The sequence below is a fragment of the Protomyctophum parallelum genome (assembly GCF_964188405.1).
Source record: "Protomyctophum parallelum genome assembly, chromosome: 8".
NCBI lineage: Eukaryota > Metazoa > Chordata > Actinopteri > Myctophiformes > Myctophidae > Protomyctophum > Protomyctophum parallelum.
In genome coordinates this window covers 33,686,551-33,710,744 of record NC_139703.1, presented here as the reverse complement: position 1 = coordinate 33,710,744, position 24,194 = coordinate 33,686,551, and positions in this window count along the sequence as shown.

Here is a 24,194-nt window from a genome sequence, read left to right as displayed (position 1 = left end):
ATATAATGTCACATACAGCTGATGAAGAAACCTGGGCGGTCCGTCAGGGTTGGGGCTGCTGGGGGTACGGCCGTTCCCCGGCCCGGGACTCCAGGGGCCCTGCTGGGGGTACGGCCGTTCCCCGGCCCGGGACTCCAGGGGCCCTGCTGGGGGTACGGCCGTTCCCCGGCCCGGGACTCCAGGGGCCCTGCTGGGGGCCCGGCCGTTCCCCGGCCCGGGACTCCAGGGGCCCGGCCTTCCAACTGACTGTCAGATGATCACGATCACAAAGTCACAGACCTTTGAAAGCCCTGCCTCTCGAGCAGCAGGCCAATTCAAATAATTATCTCAGCGTGCTACAAATGTCTATCTGCGTCCTGTAAGTAGACTTAGAAGTAAAAGTAGTGCTCTGTTGGCTCTTATTTTGAAGAGGAAGTCCGTTTTGCTTGTAGCCAAGCTGCCTTGACAAGTTGATGATGCCGGCAACTAACCAAGTAGAAAACAAGCCAAAGTTAATTGTATTTACGGCATGAAAACCATGCATCTGTGACTTAGACAATGTACACACATTGGCCTACGTTAAACATGGAACCTCTGCGACATTAGGTGAGTAGTTCATTGTATAAGGCTCACGCTGGTAAAATCATCAACAGCTGCCCAAAAATACATTAGCAGGTAGGCTACACTACAGTACTGTTACTGTCTCTGCCTGCAAGAATGTGATGTTATTACATTGAAGTGCTTGTACTTGTGAGAGAAAACTGCATGCAGTAGGTTTGTAAGACCTACTATTGCGGGGATGTGTTTTTTTAAAGCGGTTATTATATTGCACCGTGTGTGTGTGTGTGTGTGTGTGTGTGTGTGTGTGTGTGTGTGTGTTTTCTAAGTTTGGTGTGGATTGGAGCTACAGGTGGCACCACATGTGTGGCCCCTGTCGTGGCTATTCTGATGACAGACCCCTGACCAATGTTTGTGCCAAGTTTGGTGTCGATCAGAGAAACGGTGCGCCCCACAAGTCCACAGTTGTGACGTCCACCGATCACCATTGGTCCGCCCACCCGTCCCTCTAGGCAATTCTAATATACTGTAGGATATAATTAAATCATTGATGTTGACCTGAAAAGGACCTGAGACGCTGTCCACGCCCGATATTGAAACGGTGATGCACCTCCCTCTGGTGGGTGTTATTGGTCGTTTATAGATGAAAATAGACAAAGGATGGGGAGTCAGGGAGAGGTGCCTCAGGGGAGGGGCGAGCTGGATGGTTCGAAACACAATAGCTTATTGTAATTTCCCTTGTCTATCGGTATAGGAGCATTCTACCAACAAGAATGATGGAGGCTGGATGTCCCCGAGTATGTTTCTGATGTGTTTCTCATTTTCATCAGAACATGAAGACCATCTTGGATGCCATTGTGGTTTGGTGACTGCCAATGATGTGATAAATTGGCTGAATTCCCCAGGTCATGACCATAGAGATGTCTTAGGAAGCCATTATGCTGCATTGTACTGTAGTTGTCCATCTGTGTGTGTGTGTGTGTGTGTGTGTGTGTGTGTGTGTGTGTGTGTGTGTGTGTGTGTGTGTGTGTGTGTGTGTGTGTGTGTGTGTGTGTGTGTGTGTGTGTGTGTGTGTGTGTGTACTGTGTGTGTGTGTGTGTGTGTGTGTGTGTGTGTGTGTGCGTGTGCGTGTGCGTGTGCGTGCGTGTGTGTGTGTGTGTGTGTGTGTGTGTGTGTGTGCGCGCGCACGCACACACACACGCGCATGCGACATATAGAGAGAGAGAGTCTATTCAGTCTATTCCTCATGGATTGTCTTGATGGTCCATAAACGTGTTCTTGAGGGGAGGGCACAGGAGAAGTATTGCCCAAGATGGACTCGGCATACCCAGACCTGAATGGTATTCTGTGCTTACAGAATGATGTACTGCAACCTGTCCCAGATTGGCCCATTTGATTGATAGATTTAGAATCTACATTGTAGATACATAGTTCCACCCAATTGCAATAACAATTTGAAGCAATTCAGTGGGTTCTACTTCTGGTAGTTGCTAAGGGACCACATGCCTGAAGCCTCCTATGGTCACATCGTGTAGCGTAGTCAATTACTTAGGAGCTAATGGCGTCATCCCAAAGCAGCATGGGAGTTTTCCAAGAAATGGTGTCCCCTAAAAGTTCCACAATTCTCATAATTTTATTTCTGTCATGTGTTTGGCTGGAGATCAACTGAGACGCATAATGAATGGAAAAGGCAAAAGGCATTTTACCGGTATTATTCTTTAATACCGGTGGGGGGGGGGGGGGGGGGCATGGTGATTGAGGTTGTGTATACATGATGACATGTTTGTTGTGATGTCATTTATTTGTTATTTGATAAAGTGCACAATACCTTCAATTGGTATGCAATGCTGTGTTTTATAGTCGTCGTCGTCGTCGTCCCCAACCACCTCTGTCTACCCTGGGAGAGAACTATCGGTGCTCAACATGATGTGTCTACTGCATGAGCAACCCGTTTCCTATTTTTCCCCATTAGGACTGTCTTAGTCCATTAGCCTGCAGTGAAATGGAGATGTGGTAAGTGGTATGATGTAAGTTGAACTCAAAACATCTGCTGTATAGAACCATTAGTCTACCTGCATCTAACCATTTCAGCCACTAAGAAGTCTTTAACTATACTCTTCATTGGAAAACTGTTTGGAGTTGAAAGTTCCATAATCCGACTCAGTACGATGGTGTCGCAACATGTGACACCGTACAAATTAAAACAATCAAAACAATTCTAAATCAAACATACTGTAAGTTGTACAACTACCAGCTCACATGCTTCATCGCTCCATCGAAGTACAAAAACACCACACAGAATGGAATTGGAGTAAAAAGGTTCTTGGACAAATGTGTAACTCACACTTTTTCACTCTATAACTAAATAAGTACTGAACCCAATACACTCAATCTCAACAAATAACCCTGAAACCTTGTATCCTTTATTCCCCCTCCCAAGGACAACTCACCTGTTAGTAGAAAATACAGCTTTCCATCACTATGTGCTAGAGGCATCAAAGTCAAGTTGCAGTGGTCATGCAGAGACGGTAAAGCTCCCCCACTCTCTCCCAGAAGGCAGGAGGGTTGGGGGGGTATAGCCGGATTGTCCAAACCAATGAAGGAACCTGACAAACCTCTGTCCTGACCTTCATATTGTACAGCATTAAAAATACACCACGCAGCCCCTGAGAGACACGCAAGCAAGCACACACGCAAGCAAGCATAGTAGCATATGCATGCACGCTCTTCCTATGTGATGCTTTTTATCATTCATGTGCTTTGTGCTTACGTGACAACCACTCCCTATTTAAACGTGTATTGGGTAGAATGCACCGCAGTCCATTGTCTCTCCCTCTCTCTGTCTCTCTGTCCCTCTCTCATTATCCTAGTCTCTTTCTCCCCATAGTATCTTAATGAACAATCAAGCCTGCTATTGTGATATGGCCATTGCGAATGTCCTCTTCGAATATACACAACAATTAATTCCAGACTTCAAAATTTCATTATGCTTTGTAATAGATTATAAAAGCGAATGCGCATATTGTTTCCATTAGAACACAGCTCATGCACAAACCCAGCTGACAGAATGAGACTTAAACACATTAATTGCTAATCTCCCAGTAAGACAAGGGGGGGTTAATTAGATCCTCCGTATTTAAGACAATACCCGTTCCTCACCCCTCCACGTCCTTTTCTCATCTCTGAGATTCCCCACATGAAATGCTAATTGGCTTTAACTGTAAACAGCTCTCTATGACACTTATGTCATTCTGGACCTTCTCTGATCAGACCAGACCAATGGGCTGAAGACAACAGTCTTGTCAAAACTTGACTATTGTAACTCGATCCCTCCTTACTGGCCTACCGGCATGTGCACTTAAGCCTCTCCAGCTGATCCAAAATGCCGCAGCTCGCTTGGTCTTCAACCAGCCAAAATACTCACATGTCAAAATACCCCCTGCTCCGCTCCCTGCACTGGCTCCCGGTCGCTGCCCAGTGCCCACATAGAATACAAAACTCTGATGCTGGCATTCAAAGCAACCAAAGGTATGGCTCCCCCATATCTTGCAAGCACGATTGAACCCTACAAACCCTCCCGCGCACTCACATCAGCCAACGCAGGAAAGCTGGAAGTACCCTCAGGTCCCTCACTAAAAACGCCGGGACAACGCTCCACACGTCCCAAACTCTTCTCCCTTCTGGCCCCAAAACTGTGGAATGCACTTCCCGTTAGATTGACAAAGTAACTTCTGTTTGATAGGTAGGAGGAGAACCAGGACAGGGCCGTACCAGACAGGCCTATACAGTGCTCCAGACGCTGTATTAAAATTGAATGATCGATCGTGTCAAATGCAGCCGTTAAATCTAGAAGTAAGAGAACGGATACATGTTTCTTGTCAGCAGACACCCTAAGATCATTCATTACTTTTACAAGTGCTGTTTCTGTGCTGTGATTTTTCCTAAAGCCAGATTGGAATTTGTTGTGCACATTATTGTTCTGTAGAAATATATCCAATTGATGAGAGATGCATTTTTCTAAAACCTTGCCCAGAAAGGGTAGATTTGAAATGGGTCGATAGTTACCCAAAACAGAGGGATCAAGATTGTGTTTCTTGAGTAGGGGCCTAACTACGGCAGTCTTCAGCGAGTCTGGGAAGACGCCTGATTGTAGAGAGCTGTTTACAATTTTTAGGATATCTCCAATCACACTGTCTAAGACCTCTTTGAGAAAGGTGGTGGGAATTGTATCCAATGAACAGGATAATAAACGATAATAGGCTCCCCCTGGAGAGATCTACCCTGGGACCATTAGCTGCTGTTTGAAGGTTTGCGCTAGCAGCAGCACCATTCATAATATCAGCTCTAATGTTAAAGATTTTGTTATCAAAAAAGCATGCAAACTCATTACACTTAGCTTTAGAGGCCGGGAATGACTGCTTGTAGGACTGGGGGGGGGGTTTAAAAGTCGATCAATGGTAGAGAATAGGACTCTGGCATTTTTCTTGTTCTCGTTAATAATGCCAGAGAAATATGCCTGCCTTGCTAGACGCAAGGCTTTGTTATAGGTGACTGTTGACTTTTTAAGAACCTCTAGGTGGGTGGTGAGTTTATTTTTTCTCCAAGCTCGCTCAGCTCTACGACATTCTTGCTTCAGTGAGCGTGTATGCTCATTTAACCAGGGCGTCACTCTGGTGTTATGTTTCTTTTTTGTTTTCAAAGGAGCCACTATTTCAAGAGCTGACTCTAGTTTAAGATAAAACATTTGAACCATATCATTTACTGGGGGAGTATCGGGCAAGGGGGGGCCCAGATGACGAGAGAACTCGTCGGCTGCAGAAGAGCTAAAAAAACGCTTTGTTATGGTATATTCAGTGATGTTTTTCTCTAGATCAGAGACAGTCATATTAAAACACAGCAAATAGTGGTCTGATAGCTCAGGCCTTTCAATAGTCCTTTCCACAGTGATGTTCATCCCTCTAGAAATCACCAGGTCCAGAGTGTGCCCATGTTTGTGTGTAGGCCCAACAACATGTTAGATAAACTCAAAGGAGTGCAATAACTCTAAGAAACCCATAGCCACAGCATCTGTAGCATCATCCAGGTGCAGATTAAGATCACCTGAGATAAGAGTTCTGTCATAGTTAGTGGAGCAGATAGATAAAAGTTCTGATATTTCTGTTAGAAATATTGCTTTACTGCATTTTGGCGGGCAATACATGCCCTATACATATGTATAGCATAGTATAGTATAGTATAGTTTATATGTATAGTATCATTATATAGATTATGTTCTAGTTACGTTCTTAGCTTACGCATGTTTCATGATAAATGCATTCTATATATTTTTGTTCTTGCCTAATGTAAATCGCTCTGGATTAAGAGTGTCTGCTAAATGCCTAAATTTTAAATTGGCTTGAAACCATGACGTGGTTTAAAAAAGAAAGATTCCAAATAATATTCATCAATATCTTGGTAGATATTGTAAAACTGTCCCTTAGTGTCCTCGATATTTCCCGGCTTTTTTGTTGGAGGCAAATGTGATTCTCTCTCTCTCTCTCTCTCTCTCTCTCTCTCTCTCTCTCTCTATCTCTCTCTCTCTCTCTCTCTCTCTCTCTCTCTCTCTCTCTCTCTCTCTCTCTCTCTCTCTCTCTCTCTCTCTCTCTCTCTCTCTCTCTATTCTCAAGGAGGAGTACTCATTTGGAGGAAAATATAGCACATTTGAAAGAGGCTTTGCTATGTTAACATAATACGAACGAGCCAACTGAAAGCTCTGGACTTTGACTACTCATTCATGTTATGAAAGAGGTTAAATTGAGGGAAGGCAGAGGAACTGTCAACCTATGTATCCAATTCCACTGGAAAACCGGAGACAACTGCATAATTTGCTTCACAGAAACACTTACACAGATGTATGAGGGGTTCCCAGACAGCAACGTTTGTGTGGCTCTTCACAATGACATGCACATTGCTGCATACAGCTCCAGGAAAACAGATTATTTGAAATCATGGTCTGATATTGAGGGAACAGCAAACAGGCCATAGACAAGAGGTGTATGTGGCAGTGGTTACAGACAACAATTGATATAAGATGCAGAACCAGCTGCATAGAGAGCTTCTGTACCCACCTGGGCCCATTAAATATCTCAGCGGTGCATTCAATAGGGTAAAAGGCTGCAGGCTGTCTGATGGCATCCTGAGCTGCATTCTCATAGCATTCATGATCAGCTGTAGCTGGTGGCAGTGTTTGCTTATGTTTTCAACCTCTACCTAACCCAAGCTGTTGGTCCCGTGGGCTTCAATATACAGATCCCTGGGAGACCCCGGTTAGGAGGGTGCGGGCTGGGCTGGGGGGATGAAAGCGAACCTTTCCAAGAAACCTGGTATGTCCGGTCAGTTAGGCAGGAGAAGAAACAGTTTATTGTCGTGCCGTCCCAGCGATGCCTAGGTCAGCAAGGGTGTCCAGGAGCAGCTGGTGGTTCACTGTGTAAAATGCTAGGTCTAAAAGAATCAGGACTGCAGAGTGGGAGGCAGCCTTGGCAGCATACTGTAGTGCTTCTGTGACTGCATGGAGTGCAGTTTGACCCTTAACACTAGCATGTCTGAGAGGTCATTTTGACCGTTTATTTATTTATTTTGAAGTTAATTATCTTTGCCCATGAAGCTTTCAGAAGGTTCCCCTTCCATGACCATCATCAGCCATTCTATCATCTCAGAAATCTGAAACATTTTCTAAATTAATTAATGTAGAATTACAGTATGTGCAGGATGTAATTTACTGTACATAAAAATGTGAGGGACTTCATTTATTTGACTACGTTTAAATAGTTTATTTTAAACCAAAAGTCCTCTCTCTCACACTTATGCCTAGTGTGCCAGTGATCACCCTCCTTAGTGCCAATGTTAGCACCCGTGCCAAAGGTTACCTACCCCTGGTTTAAAGTATTGAAAAATGAAAAATACAGTACAGAAGTACAGTACATATAGTAGGCTACCAATACTTTTCACCACTCTCTGGTCTCTCTCTCTCTCTCTCTCTCTCTCTCTCTCTCTCTCTCTCTCGGCGGGAATCCTACTATCTCTCTCTGCCACATTCTGCCCCCCCCCCCCCCCCCCCTTCTCTCAAGGATTTATGAGATTAGTATAACTCGCCTTGCTCTCACATGCTCATTCACACTCTTTATCTAACTGCTTTTACTTATACATTTCTCTCCTTTCTCACTCCAAAGGCCAAATGTCCCAGAGTCATGCAGTGAAAGAAGCTTGGGGAATGTTGAGCCCCTCTACCATAGGAACCTGATCGAAAATGCTGCAGTATTAGTCGTTGGATGATTCTGGGAAGTGAAGTCTGCAATGAATTATCCTGCTCGCTTCCTTTTTTGGAGCTGTGAAAGTCCTCCCAGTCTTGGACCAGTATAGCCTACAGATCCTAGTTGGAGAGGTGGCAGATTGCAACCATCAATGGCCCTCTCAGCTGAGCGAATGATCCGCTTCAGTCTGACCATGTCTGTTGTAACTCAACCACATGAGCCCTACTCTCGCTATTCTGAAGTGAAAAAATTGCAGATTGGCTATTTCCGCCTAATGGCTATTGGCTAAAAGCCTATAGTGGAGGGGGAAAGGAATTAAGGTCCTAGTATATCCCCCTGGTTTTAATCATAAAAATATGCACATACTTATATTCTTCACAGACCTAGAGAGTAACATTCACAGCTGGGTGGGATCTTTTTGACTCCCTGCTGACAGCCCTGCTCCTAGTCACCTGGAGCCCCCTATTGGCTATGCTCTGTAACTACTTGAGGCTGTCTTTCACTTCATTCCACTCTTTTTCTAATCCAGCTTTCCACTCTCTTGTTCTCCACCTTAGTTCTCTTTACTTTAGTCCTACTAGACCCCAGGAAATTACATCTGGCCACAAAAGATCACAGGATCTACTGAATGTGAAGGGGGAGGTGACAAACGGACATGTTGAGCTTATGACACACAGTATAGCATCCCCCTAGTATCCCTCTTCACATTAGCTCTATCGCACATTAACTCTTTCACATGTCACACTCATTCTCTCTGTGTCATTCTCTCGGTCTCTCCATGCAGTCTTTCATTATTCTTTGTTTGAAATCTCTCTTTCTTTCCATTTCTATCATTTCCTCCCTCCTCTCAATTTAGACTTCATTAAAGGACAACTTTGGGGTTTTTCAACCAAGGTTCATGTTTTAGGTTGTTATATAGCCTTATATTTCAAACCCTCACCTTAAACCTATCCGGGGTGCGCACGCTTTTCCGACACACCAAAGGTCCGAAGCGCGGGGACATGCAATGCGAAAATGCGATGGTCCGACATGCGCTGCTCCCGTGCTTGCAGTTATGGTTAGGTTAGGGATTGAGGTTTCGGATCAATAGTATGTCGGAACTAATGATTAGTCTAAAGTAAGTATGCACCCCCTTTCTTTCGTTTTAGGGATTTTAGCTATTTTTTGACAGCGGGGCGGGGGCTTTCGAACATGGGGCTAATATGTATTTTTCATTAGACCGACAACCTACCTCTATCTCTAACCTAACCATAACCACAAGCACGGGAGCAGCGCATGTTCAAGCGCTAGTCCGACCGTTGTTTCCGCATGTCGGACTAACGCTCCGTCGGAATTACGATTCGGATCCCGTTTCTTTTCTGATTATATCTATAAAGAAGGCTTAGAAGAGTATATTTTCTACCCCAGAAACAGTCTTAAGTACCGTATGTGTATAATTTACCATCTGTGATTCAGTGAGTGACTGTAGCCTATGTGCTGTATTTTGCAGCACCACATTTTGCAGTGCCAAATATGACTTGTAAGCCATAAAGCTGAGAGAATGCAATATCCCCCGGCCATACATCTGTCAAGATTTGGCTACAGAAAGAGGTCGGCCCTCTCATTGACATATATTTTTGTAGTTTTGATGTCTGCTCGACACAAAGGCATCAAAGGCACATCTTACATGCAAGACATTCAGATCAAAATAATGAAAATCTTCGTTCCTCTTCTCTCACCCTCCCTCTGTGTTCCGTGCCAGCGGGGTTATCCCATGGAGGGCTGAGCATCAAAGCGGTGGTGTGTCTGACACCTCGTTAGATACATGCTGCTGCACAGCTCTGGAAAAGTGCTGCGGTCCCCAGACAGTCCCCAATCCCCCTAGCCAGAGAACTCGATCAATGCCTCTCACCCAGGCCTGAAAGTTAATATCACCATGTCTTTATGAGTTGGACTACAGTCGAAACTCCAGCCAAGGAGAGGCTGGAGTTTCGAGTGGCAAGGAGTTCACGCTCACAACAATGTCAGTGGCAGTGCACACTTGCATGTACTCTGAGTGCACGAACATACGTATGCATGCAAGTGTGTGCACGCACGCACGCACGCACGCACGCACGCACGCACGCAGGCGCGCATGCACGAACGCACACACACACACACACACACACACACACACACACACACACTACCAACCTATACAATCACACAATCTCTGTCACTCACACAGGAAATAAACATTTCTTTTTTGTATTTAATGTATTTTCATTAGTTACTCTGACATGACAAAAACAAACTAGCGCTATAGCTGAGATTTTTGCAATACCTGCAGCATCATACATTGGTGTTATGAAATGAAACACTGGCTTTCTCCTTGTGTGTGAGCTATACTTCATGCAAACGTAATGTGTTTTTCGCAACTCTAGCCTATTGATATTGCGGTGCCTGTCAGCCACCCTGATAAGATTTTCTCCTACAGCCATGGTCTCTTCTCTAAAAGTATTTGCCTCATAGAAAAGCTGACAAAATGCAGCATATGCAGAACTGATGCCCATATTGTTGGTAGACACAAAAAGGAAGTTTCACAACTCAAACCCAGAATTCAACATTTTGGTTTTAAGATGTTGATATTAATTTTGTATTCATCCTTAGGACCCCAATCACACATTGGAAAGCATGAGTGTCTATTTCAAACAAAGTGTTTTTTGACTGGGGGGTCATAGGAGGAATTGCCTCTCATAATTTTATTAATTTGACCCCCCTGTACTCCTGTAGTAGGATGTATTAGGATGTTGATATTCATTCATCAGCCAACACTCCCCACTGACAGGTAGTACCCCAATGCTGTTATTGGTTCAACTTCATTTCAGAAGAAGAAAGAATGAATAGAAGAAGAAAAAGTGCCTTGATGATGCCTTCCCTTCGATATTGCATTCAGCAGACTCTCAAGCATCTTCCCACTGAGGACCCATCAATTCCATAATTAAGGCTAATGTATTCTAACTAGCGTGCGTGCGTGTGTGCGTGCGTGCGTGCGTACGTGCGTGCGTGCGTGCGTGCGTGCATGCGTGTGAGAGGGAGGGAAGGAGACCTTGAGAAAGTGGGAAAACAAGCCTCCCTGTTATTAACAGGGTTATTGAAGGACAGATACACGTGTCCCCTTTCTCAGAGAGACTGATGTTAAATTAATTAATATGTGATTGTAGACTCTCAAAACGTCATAGGCCTATTTGAACGGCTGTCTCTTTGTGCCATGTTTAATTTATACTGCCAAAGCAGACTAATTAGATTAATAGAATGGGGCACCAAATTGTTAACAGCAGGGTGCTTACTCTTCTTCTTCTTCCAAGGCCATTTCAGACGGGGATCGAGTTATGCAGTCTTTCTCGCATGGATCAGCTACGCTATCTGAATGCGGAAAATTGTCGTTTCACAGTTTTACCGCTCCTTCAGCTGCTTTTGCTTCTACATTTTGATGTTTGCGGCGGTAGTTCAGTATTCTTTCACTTTCTTCCCACGATTGGTGCCCTATGTTCTGCAGAACCTAAAGCCTGTTGGTTAATCCGGGCCTGGACTGAGAGAGAGAGAGAGACAGAGAGAGAGAGAGAGACTCAGGATATGCAGTACCTGAAAATGATATGACCTGCAATTTAGGGCAGTATGTGTTTGACTTAAAATTGGAGGGTGAAAAGAGATTTCTAGTAGAGTACAGGCGAGAAGTCCTCTGGTATTGGACTGAATGTGACCCAGGAGTCTCCAGGTGATTCTTCAGGTGACTGAAGAGTGAACACAACAGGCTTGTCGACTCCGATGACAATACACTCTGCCATCAGACAAACAAAGTAATAAAAGAAAGTGAAACATGATCCATTCTCGCCTTCCATCACACAGGGGAGGGAACATCTGCCATCCTTCTCTTTTGACACAGGGACCTGTCCTTTTGTGATGGAAAAAGCAATCAGCACAAATGTTTTGTTTTGAACCATTTCAACGTGGCATCATGATTTCGGGCATATCAGTTCACAAATGTAAAAGAAATAGCAGATATACAAGCACACATTGTGATTGGATGTCTTTGCAGTTTGTCTATTTTTTGCGGTTCAACACCATCGCAAAATGTCTTAATTTGTCAATGTTTGTTGTGGTTGGCTCTCCCACTCCCATTCATATGTATGTTTAGAAAACAGCTTCAACTGTAGATACTGCACATACACTTTAATTACAATTTAATCTGACAGAGTCAGGAAATACATTATACCATAATTGTCATGGCTTGACGAAAGCTATAACAGTCTTATTTTAGACTGCACCTGCAGCCAAATGACCTTTGGAGTAATCGACTGAAACACAGGATTAACCTCATTAACTTGATTGCATCAAAATAAAAAAAACATACAAGCGTATTGTCCATGGTATACAGTATGACATCATGTGCAATGTGCATGCATGTGTGCATGCAGATGAGTGCGCGTTTGTGCACTGTATATTTCTGTGTGTATGTAAAATAAATAAATCTTGTGTCAGAGACACCTTTCCTGACTGAGCCACCAGCTTACACTCTTACATATAACTTTGTATTTGTGTGCGTGTGTGTGTGTGTGTGTGTGCGTGTGTGTTCAGTCTCTGTTCAGTCTCTGCCTACTTCTTGTGTTGTGTCTGTGCTCATTTGTCATTGCATACATGGCTGCATCATCACACAGCAACAATGCATCAACCTATGGGGTAACGTGCTCTCCATGTCTCTCTCTCTCTCTCTCTCTCTCTCCCTCTCAGCCAATATGCAACAACGATTGGGCAACAAAATGGGAATGGTGCTAGACCATCACCAGTCTGGAAAAATAAATAAATAGACCAGTCATCCCCCAATACATTCAAACCCTTCTGCCACACTTTTAAGGACATCCTTAGCCCGTTGAGGAAACACAGCTGGGCTCAGCCAGGGTTTAGAGGAGACTTCCCTGCAAGCCAACATCAGAGCTGCCTCTCTGTACTCTCTGTAATTAGTTATAACTAGAACTGCACTCTGTCGAGTGCCTACTTGCTTGTTGCACACAAGTAGTATAGTGCGCAAGCAGAGTGTACAAGTACTGTAGACCGCTACAAACGTTCAAATCTCAGCCTCTCTGTGAAAGAACGTTTGCAATATTGAATTATTAGGTTTAGCTATTGCTACGTACCTTGCTTTTGGAGGAAATAAAGTAGTATTTTGAAGTATGGTAAAATCTGTAAAGGAAATACAGTCCCATCGTTTTAGAAGTGTCCAGGATCCACTCAAATACCTATTTTTCTCAAAGAAAAATAGGTCATGGATATCAGATGAAAAAACTAATTAATAATAAAGATTAATTGAAAGAAAATATGTTATTACGTATACAGTATAATATTATTTATTTTAAACTCTCAATAACATTGCTTTCTTTGTCAATCGGTTTCATTTATTTGGTTTTCCTTACGTATTTGGTTGTCCTTATGGTTTTGGTTTTTCTTTTCCCATATTTTGTATTCCCATATTCTTGAGATTTTTGTTACGCATAACCAACCATTCCTTTCGTCTTTCATCCGTTTCTTTTGTTCGGATATTTCAAAGTTGTTTTCTTGAATTTCAAGTGGTATTTTACTTTTTAACGTATGAATTCCGTCTTTTTGAAAGCCGTTCCTTTCGTTGTCCATCGGTTTCATTTATTCGGTTTTTATTACGTTTTTCTTGGTCCTTATGGTTTTTCTTTTTCTTTCTATCCTCTAGTTTTTTTATTCGCATATGCTCATATGTCTATGTATATATGTATATGTAATTTGTGAGTTGATTAGTGGTATACTGTGGTTACTCGGGTGGTTTGATGCGTATGTCCCTTTAATCCACCCGGCACTGAAACATATCATCATTACGTCACCATCGTAAACCAATTATACCCTGGCATTGGTACATATCTTCATCACATCATGGGACATACACTTCGTAGCATGACGGAAAACATACCTGCACGTGTTAGGGTTTAGTAAGATAGGACCCAAAAGCAGAACTCAGAACCAGATGAAGGCAAACTCAGGTATTTATTCACAAAAACAGGAAAAAACAAAATAGGCATGGGGCTGTATAGGGCTATGTTGAGCTGGTCGGCAGGCAGGCAGGCAGGCGGCGTAGAACACTGGGGGCACAAGGAGACGAGGAGTTAGAAAAATATTTGATCGCAAGGAAAAAATGTAGAACTCAGAGGCACCGTGACTTTACCGATAGTAACTGAATAAACTGGCAAGGGCTGGAGTGAAGAGCCAGGTCTTATAACAGCTGGGCTTGATGAAGAGGTGTGTAGTTCCACAGGAGGTAGATACCACGTCACAGCCCAGGTAGCCAGTCACATGCCCATGCCAGACCGCAGACCATATAGGGAAAAGGAAAAAAACAGAAACACAACAGAAAAACAGCCCGCCCATAACAGCACCCCCCCTCAACGGGAGCCTCCTGGCGACCCACCAGGCTTCTCAGGATGGGCTAGGTGAAAGTCTCTGACCAGCTGAGGGTCCAGGATGAAGGACCGACGAACCCAGGACCTCTCCTCCGGACCGTATCCTTCCCAGTCTATCAGATATTGATAACCCCGGCCACGGCGACGAACATCCAACAGCCGCTGGACAGTATATGCAGGGTGGTCATCTATGATCCGGGCGGGCGGAGGGGGCTTGGAAGGAGGGCAGAGAGGACTGGAGGATACTGGTTTAAGTTGAGACACATGAAAAGTAGGATGAATCCTCATAGAGCTTGGCAGCTTCAATCTGACAGCAGATGGATTGATGACACGTTCCACCACAAAAGGCCCAATAAAGCGTGGGGCCAATTTCTTAGATTCTACTCTGAGTGGGACATCCTTGGAAGAAAGCCAAACACTCTGACCTGGTTTGTATTTGGGAGCCTCTACCCGATGGAGGTCAGCGACCCGACGATTGTTCTCAGCAGAGCGTAGTAGAGCAGCGCGTGCATCTTTCCAAACCCTACGACATCTGCGAAGGTTCAATTGGACGGAGGGAACAGCCAATTCCTCTTCCTGGGAGGGAAACAACGGTGGCTGATAGCCTAAAGAGGCCTCAAAGGGAGACAGTCCTGTGGCAGCACTGGTTAGAGAATTATGTGAATACTCCACCCAAGCCAGATGTGTACTCCACGAAGCAGGGTTGGCAGCCGCAACACACCGTAGGGCAGCCTCCAGATCCTGGTTAGCCCTCTCCGTTTGGCCGTTGGACTGGGGATGGAAACCAGACGATAAACTCACAGTTGCACCCAATGCTTTACAGAATGATTTCCAAACATGAGATACAAATTGAGGACCCCTGTCTGAAACAATGTCCAATGGAATACCATGAAGGCGGAAAACGTTGTTCACCAATAGATCAGCAGTTTCATAGGCTGTAGGGAGATTTGGAAGGGCCACAAAATGAACTGCCTTAGAAAAACGGTCAACAATGGTGAGAATGACAGTGTTACCTTGGGAGGTGGGCAACCCAGTGACGAAGTCAACTGCTATATGGGACCAGGGACGACTGGGAACAGGTAATGGATGCAACAGACCAGCAGGTGGACGATGAGAAGCCTTCCCCCTGGCACAAATGGAGCAGGCGGAGACGAATGCCCGGGTATCTGCCTCCATGGAAGGCCACCAAAAGTGACGCCTGAGGAGTGACACAGTGCGGTTCCTTCCCGGATGACACGCAAGTTTGGAGTTGTGTGTCCATTGAAGGACCTGAGAACGAGCTGAATCGGGAACAAACAGGCGGTTAGGTGGGCCATTACCCGGATCCGGCTGTGCTCGCTGAGCCTCCCTTACTGCAGATTCAATCTCCCAGGAAACAGCTGCCACCACTGAGGAAGGGGAGACGATGGTGTCTGGACTGGGAGGCTGCTCCTCAGGAGCGTGCTGGCGGGACAGAGCATCAGGCTTGACATTCTTAGACCCAGGACGATAGGTAATGGTGAAGTCAAACCTTCCAAAAAACAAGGCCCAACGAGCTTGGCGAGAATTTAGACGTTTGGCTGACTGAATATAGGCCAAGTTCTTATGGTCAGTCCACACAATAAATGGGTGTTCAGCTCCTTCTAACCAATGCCTCCACTCCTCCAATGCCAATTTCACTGCTAGCAGCTCCTTGTTACCAACATCATAGTTACGCTCGGAGGAGTCAAGGGTATGAGAAAAAAAAGCACAAGGGTGCACCTTCTGATCCTGGCTGGACCGTTGAGAGAGTACTGCCCCCACCCCTATATCAGATGCATCGACCTCCACAATAAACTGCAGGGAGGGATCAGGATGAACTAGAATAGGAGCAGTGGTGAACAGATGTTTGAGCTCATAAAAAGCCTGCTCTGCTTCTGGGGTCCAACGAAATGGGACAAGTGTGGAGGTGAGCTTATTAAGAGGCGCCACGACTTTGCTATAGTTCTTCACAAAGCGGCGGTAAAAATTTGCAAACCCCAAAAATCGTTGAAGTAGCTTACGGGTAGTGGGTGTAGGCCACTCTGCAACTGCTTTGACCTTCCCTGGATCCGCTCTCATCTGTCCTTTCTCCACAATGAAGCCCAAAAAACTGACCGTATCGACGTGGAACTCGCACTTCTCGGCTTTCACGTAGAGTTTATTCTCCAACAGCCTTTGGAGAACCTGGCGGACATGGGAAGCGTGGTCAGACATGTTCTTGGAAAAAATAAGAATATCATCAAGAAACACAAACACAAAACGATTCAGGAAGTCCCTTAACACATCGTTTACCAAGGCTTGAAAAACCCCAGGAGCATTGGTGAGTCCAAAAGGCATTACCAGGTATTCAAAATGACCCAATGCCGTGTTAAAGGCCGTCTTCCACTCATCTCCTTCTTTAATTCTGACCAGATGATAGGCGTTCCTGAGATCCAATTTAGTGAACACAGTTGCTCCATGGAGAAAATCAAAAGCAGAGTTCATTAAAGGCAGAGGATACTTGTTTTTCACTGTGATGTTATTAAGCCCTCTATAGTCAATACAAGGGCGCAAAGTACCTTCCTTTTTGGCCACAAAAAAAAACCCCGCTCCCACAGGAGAGGAAGATGGGCGAATAATTCCTGCAGCTAAAGAGTCTTTAATGTATTTTTCCATGGCCTCCCGCTCAGGACGTGACAGATTGTAAAGTCTACTAGACGGCATAGGGGCACCAGAGAGCAGATTAATTTCACAATCATAAGGACGATGAGGCGGTAGAGAGAGAGCCAGATCCTTGCTAAAAACCTGTCCCAGGTCATTATAATTAGCAGGAATGGAGGACAAATCAACAGTTTCAGGACGAGAGGCAACAGTGACCTCAGCTGGGGGCAGAGCAGATCGCAGGCAGGAAGAGTGACAAAACTGACTCCAGCTAATAATCTTTCCAGCAGACCAGTCAATGTGAGGGTTATGTAGTCTTAGCCAAGGAGAGCCCAGCACAAGGGGTGTTTGAGGAGAGATAATTATCTTGAACTGAATTAACTCCCTGTGATTGCCAGATAGGACCAAAGACACAGGTACAGTTTGATGGGTTACACGGGCCAACAATCTCCCATCCAAAGCATTAGCAGTAAGTGGTCTTTCCAACTGAATAAGAGGGATCTTAGCCTGGTCGGCAAAATGACTATCCAAAAAACTGTCATCTGCACCCGAGTCTACAAGAGCAAAAAGTGGCAAAGGGACCTGATTAACACATAAAGTAGCTTGAATCTGCATTCTGGTTTTGGATAGGGTTGAACAATCTGCATGGCTCACCAGTACCCCCACCTCTACTGACGAGCCCGGTCTTTTGGTCGGGTGGGGCAGGCAGCGCGCAGGTGACCTAATTGACCACAGTACAGGCACTCACCCGCCCGGAACCGACGAGAGCGTTCATCAGGGGATAAGTGGGCTCGACCCATCTCCATGGGCTCCTCTTCATCTGATTGCCGCGAGGGGTGAGATTTCACAACAGGTGGTGAAGGGAGAGAGGAAAGCGGAGGACGAGGACGGCTCCCTTTCTCTCTGCGTCGCTCACGCAGCCTGTTATCCAGCTTAATGGCAAGAGAAACAAGGGATTCAAAGTCAGTGGAATCATCACGAGAAGCAAGCTCATCCTTCATCTGTTCACTGAGAGCATTAATAAAAACCCCACGAAGAGACTGGTCACACCACCCCGCATCAGCAGCTAGGATTCGGAAGTCCACAGAGAAGTCTGCCACACTCTTGGAACCTTGATGAATATATAGCAGACGTTTAGCAGCATCACCACTGTGATCCGGATGATCAAAAACTCCCTTCATTTTTGACACAAAATCATTGATTGTGAGCATAGTCAAAGGTTGATTAGAATTTGCTGCCTCTGCCCAAGCCAAAGCCCTTCCTCTCAATAGCCCCATTACATAATGTACCTTAGATCGATCCGTAGGAAAGGTAAGTGGTCTTTGCATAAACACCATGGAGCATTGGAGAAAAAAACCACGACACTTATCCACATCACCGGAGAATGGCTCTGGGTCCGGAGCATATGAATCTCTGTCAGCAGGTTGCTGTGGGTTGGGCGGAGCAGCCTGAGCTGGTTCTGCAGGATTGAGTTGAGAAGTTAACAGGTTCATGCCAGCGGATAATTGGCCAATCTGATTTATCATGAGTTGATTGTTGTTAGAAAGTTCTTGCAAAGCTTGTTGGTGTTGTCCCAATAGCCTTCCTTGGTTCTCAAGAATTTTCCGTAAATCTGGTTCTGGGTCAGCTGAGTCCATAGTGGCCAGTTTATTCTGTTAGGGTTTAGTAAGATAGGACCCAAAAGCAGAACTCAGAACCAGATGAAGGCAAACTCAGGTATTTATTCACAAAAACAGGAAAAAACAAAATAGGCATGGGGCTGTATAGGGCTATGTTGAGCTGGTCGGCAGGCAGGCAGGCAGGCGGCGTAGAACACTGGGGGCACAAGGAGACGAGGAGTTAGAAAAATATTTGATCGCAAGGAAAAAATGTAGAACTCAGAGGCACCGTGACTTTACCGATAGTAACTGAATAAACTGGCAAGGGCTGGAGTGAAGAGCCAGGTCTTATAACAGCTGGGCTTGATGAAGAGGTGTGTAGTTCCACAGGAGGTAGATACCACGTCACAGCCCAGGTAGCCAGTCACATGCCCATGCCAGACCGCAGACCATATAGGGAAAAGGAAAAAAACAGAAACACAACAGAAAAACAGCCCGCCCATAACAGCACGTCTGCTTCCGTATGTCCCGACACATATCATCCAAACAAAATCACATTGTGGCAGAAACCGGGAAACGCATGCCGTAATCCAACAATGTAGACAACAAAATTACAAATTAGAAAATAAAAGCACATGGAAATAATCATGGTTGTCCGTGACACGTTCCCTCTTTTCATTATCTTTCTTTCTTTTTCACCCAACCCTCCTTCTGTTCCCTCTTCTTCCCCTGATATGACATGAAGTGAAGTTGCAATCCCACGTGTGTGTGTGTGTGTGTGTGTGTGTGTGTGTGTGTGTGTGTGTGTGTGTGTGTGTGTGTGTGTGTGTGTGTGTGTGTGTGTGCGTGCATGCGTACGTGCTCAGAACAGTGATTATAGCCATCATAATTACCTCTGTGCGGTTTGCCTATGGTGTCACATTGTTTCTTATTTACTTCATGTATGATTAATTGAGCAAACCACTGGGACATGACATGTAGGCCACTCTTTAATCCTGAAAGATCTTCAGAGAATATACAGGAATGGAGTGAATTAAAGAGAACAAGGGATATGGTGTAAGAGAATGCGGGGAAGGGAGTGGTAAGGAGAAAAGGAGTTAAGATAGGGAGAGAGTGGTAGCTCAATGCAAGACAGAAACAGGGAGATATGGTGGGAGGGAGAGAAAAGGAACAATGGACAGGGACTGGGGTACAGAACGTGATTGAGACTTTGAGAGATAATGAGACAGAAACAAGACTCTTTGAAAAGGATGAGAGGAAGAGAATAAGAGAAAGTGTGAGAGAGAGAGAAACTTGCTCTGCATGGCATTACTGACACAAATGGGCTGACAGGCAAATCAACCCGAAGTGCTTCTCTCCATGGTAACAAAAGCACACAGTATACTAGGCCTATACTGTAAGTTGGCAGCAGAGCTGGGGGAATTAATTAATGCTGCACTGTATAGCAGCATTAGACGTGATCATTTGTGAGTGTCCATCATTAAGTCATTTCATTGATAGCCTATATATTAAATGTCATTTAAAAAAGGGGGAAAAAATAACTCACTTCTCAACAACCAAGTCAATGAAACTTGTAGGCTATACTATCAGTTATGTTATCATCATCATCATCATCATCATCATATTTTTGATGATGATACAGGTTTAATGTTTGTTTTTAGTTCAATGTTTGACGATTCATTGACAATGAAGAGAAATAAAGATAATTTAATATAATAGCACCCCTCACTTCACACGGGTGTGATCTTTTCCTTCTGTTGAGTTGAGTTGAGTTGAGTTGGGTATGTCACCTGCATACTGTCCAATCAGATGAGGGCAAAGCACACAAATGCCTTGGGAAGAGTTCCAAATCGCTGGCCAATCGGAGGGGAAAATAGAGAATTTTTGCACGATTTAAAATAAAATAAAAATTCAACAATTTAGCGCTGGAGTGCAATCACAATTGTCTGTTTGCCTATAAGCAACCACAGGACCTGTCCCTCAAATGAAATAGAGGTTGTGATGATGATGATGATGACGATGACGATGATATGAGTCAGTGAGTCATAAGAAAATGGTGCATTTACTGTATATAGCGCCTTTATCCAAGGCGCTTATATAGATTATGCATTACATTCACGCACACATTCATACACCGATGGCAGCAGGAAACCATGCAAGGCACCAACCAGCACATCAGGAGCAATTAGGGGTTCAGTGTCTTGCTCAAGGACACTTCGACAGTAACTCTGGGGGAGCCCGGGTTTGAACTGGCAACCTTGCGGTTACCATCCAGCCACTCTACCCCTGAGCCACCGCCGCCCAAGAAAGAAATTATGTGGAAATAAATACCGTAGATAAAAACCCAGTTGTTTCAGAGTTTCATATTCAAGGTGTTCAAAAAGGTTTGGTGTCCCAGCTGGTCTATAGGAGTAATGTTGACAAGACTAAAACGATGGCACTGCATCTACATTTTCACTGTCGCAGGTGGTTATTTTTATCCAGCTACAGTACACAATGTGTCTTGAGGGAACTCCCACAAAATGTTTTACACAATAAATGAGGATGAGTTGCTTGTTTTCTTTTGTGTTGAAGTAGAGAAAGACGACTCAGATGACCTTATCTTTAGTCAGCAGGTCTACTTTGGCTGCCACTGTGCTGAACTGCTTCTACTCTGCTGGTTTTCTACATTTGTGATGCAGAACTTTCTAAACAATTCCACTGTATGCATGTGCCAAACTGCTGTGTACTAGTGTCGAGCTCAGTTTTTTCTTTGTTCCTTTCATATTTATCCAGAAGTAGAGGATGGAAGGCATGCTGAGTGATTTTGGATGCTGGTTCTTGAAGGCTTGAGTTTTGTGTGGCTACAGAATGAGCAATTGGCTTATCGTTTACCACATACGGTGCATGAAAAATGCACCGTATGTGCGTGATTGTTTTTATTATTGTTATTCTAATTTGCATTCCATTTTTAGTTTTTCAAACCCTTGAAAGTGAGGGGAATCGTTCTCTGCAAACCAGTCAGATTTATGACAGTTATGACTTGAGGGATACAATATGCCTATTCAATTCTACTACAATTGGAAATAATAGAGTGCACTGTTCATTTAAGGGATAATGAACAGAGAGGTCGAGGTGCTCATTAGAATTAGTACATGGCTTGGTTGAATGCTTGATTCTGATTGGTCAATCGCTGAATTCAGCGGTCTGTTATTTCTGGATAATGACCGGCTAATGACCGATAATGATGGCTCTATAACAGGCCGATGCCTAATCAACCCCTCGGAGCACCAGCTGTGTGGCTGCGCCCGCAGATTTTCTGACAGCCATGTAAACGCACACACAATTTATTAATTTTAAGTTACTGTAGGTAGCCATGTAATAAGCGGGATAATATCTGGCTAGGTGGTTATTGTCGGGAGATAATTCACCTTCAGGGTGATTAACCACCTTGACTTCGCAATGTGTCACGGATGCAGACAGAGTGAGTTGAACCCACAAACAAGAGTAGAAGTTAAAGTATGTAATAAAGAATTAGGCAGATATCTTACACTGAGGTTGCAGGTCAGGATCAGGCAATCAAGAATGACATAACAGGCATATGCAAAAGCAGGACATCCATGACAACCGGGTTATGAACTGACAATGAGTGTTTGCAATGAGTCCAGTTTTATAGGGAGCAGGTTGATTGGAGAAGTGTTCACTGCTGGGCTGATGAGGTAGTTGAAGACAGGTGTGTAAATGGAACTGGGTGTGCTGGAATGGGATATGGGAGTGGCCAGGGTGGAGTCACAGACTGAGGGAGAGACAGACTGTGACACAATGACCACCTAGCCAGAAATGATCCCTCACATAAATCCCTGTGATGCAGGACAGAAGGGTCTTGAATCACCCTGAAGGGGATTGTTTCTCAATGATGACCACCTATTAACCACTTATTACCACATATTTTGTGGTTAATAAATGGTTATAAAATCAATCAATACATTGCAAAGATGTTTGTTCTATACATGGCACAAAACAATGTGGATTGATATGATCCAGGTACTCAGTCTATTGATAAGAACATCCATACAGTATGTTTGAACGTTTTGTTATTCATTGCAGTGGTCCGCTATCAAGAAATAACATCTATGGCTCGTGTTCAGGGGAGGGAAGTCTGGCAGGGAGGGTGATATTGGTCATTGCACATACAGTACTCCTCTACAGGCTGGGGCGGCACCTGTCATCAGGGAGTGTTGGCCAGGAGTAGCTCCTCACTGGCAGTTGAGTCAGTATAGTATTAAGTACGTATATAGTCTTGCGTGGCCAGATTGTTGCCTCCTGCAATTTTCAAATGCTTCCGTCATACAGTCTGGAGCACGGAAGCTCTGATCATGAACAATCGATAAAGCAGAAGTGAAGCCTCCTCACCACTTCTTTTTAAGATACTTAAAGATATATGATGAGTGTTGTAATCTGATCGCCCACGGCTGTGTACTTGTACGTGAGAGCACAGTGTACTTGATAATTTATTGTGTACTGCCTGAACTGTAGCATACTTTATAGTTAGCTGCGGAGACATCTCAGACAGCAAGGTCAGCTTGCTGCAGTTAGCGGTTGTTATGTCTCAAGTGTTGTGGTCACGTCATTGGGATCCAGCTCTATATATTTCCTTTTACAACAATGAGGGAAAGGACTTAACAGCAAAATATCACACCCGTGTGAAGTGATCGAGGGGCGCTAATATATTAAAGTCTAACTCACAGAGAGATTAGGTGATGTAATGGTTATGTAAAACAAACGGTGCCAACACAAACATTAAACGCCATTAACAATAAAGAGACACTATGACTTAATGAGTTACACTATGATGTTTTTTTTTTTCCCCTTCATTGTCAATGGCGTTTACAAAACAAACATTGAACTAAAGACAAACATTAAACCTGTGTATAGGAGGGGCTAGCGCCCCTCAAGAATGCAAAAGCATTGCTGATGCACAGTATGCCATGCATTCTGGTGTTTCTACAAATCCATGCCCACTTTTAAAGTATTCTGACAGGCTAACTGCATCAAGGAATATCAATCCCAGACACGTATCAGCTCTGTCTACAACAAAACCCCCAATTTCATATACTTCAAAACAATTGCCAGCAGCAACCATACACGCTTGACATTGGAAAATGTGTTGTGTTTTGTGACAACCTGCAGGTTGAGTTCACTTTTATTAGAGATGCCATGTAGACCAATGATTATCCATTGGCCGCTGTAGTCTCTGCCACCCCTAAGAAGGGCATGCAGTGTTGCGTTGCTATGGCATCACTGTGCGAACAGGCAGAATTCTCCCACCAACGACGGCACGATGCCCAGAAGATCCTCAGCATTTTCTTGTGCGACATGCCTCCAGGAGACACGGCTCTCCTATCTGCCTCCACCCACTGCTCCCTGATCTCTCTCTCTCTCTCTCTCTCTCTCTCTCTCTTTCTTCTCCTTATGTAGATTTGCCATAGGATTTGCCATCCTATATGTTCTCATTTTGCTCCCTCTTTCTCCCTCAGCCCTCCTCGCTTACTTTCACCCCCTCCTCCTCATCCATCATCTCTGTTGTGAATCTGGCCAGTGTTTCTCTCTCTCTCTCTCTGTCTCTCTCTGTGTTGTTGCTTCTGTGTTTTGTGTTCTGTTGTTGTTTTGTGTAGTGAAGCATTATCAGCCTTTTGAAAAATGCATCCATG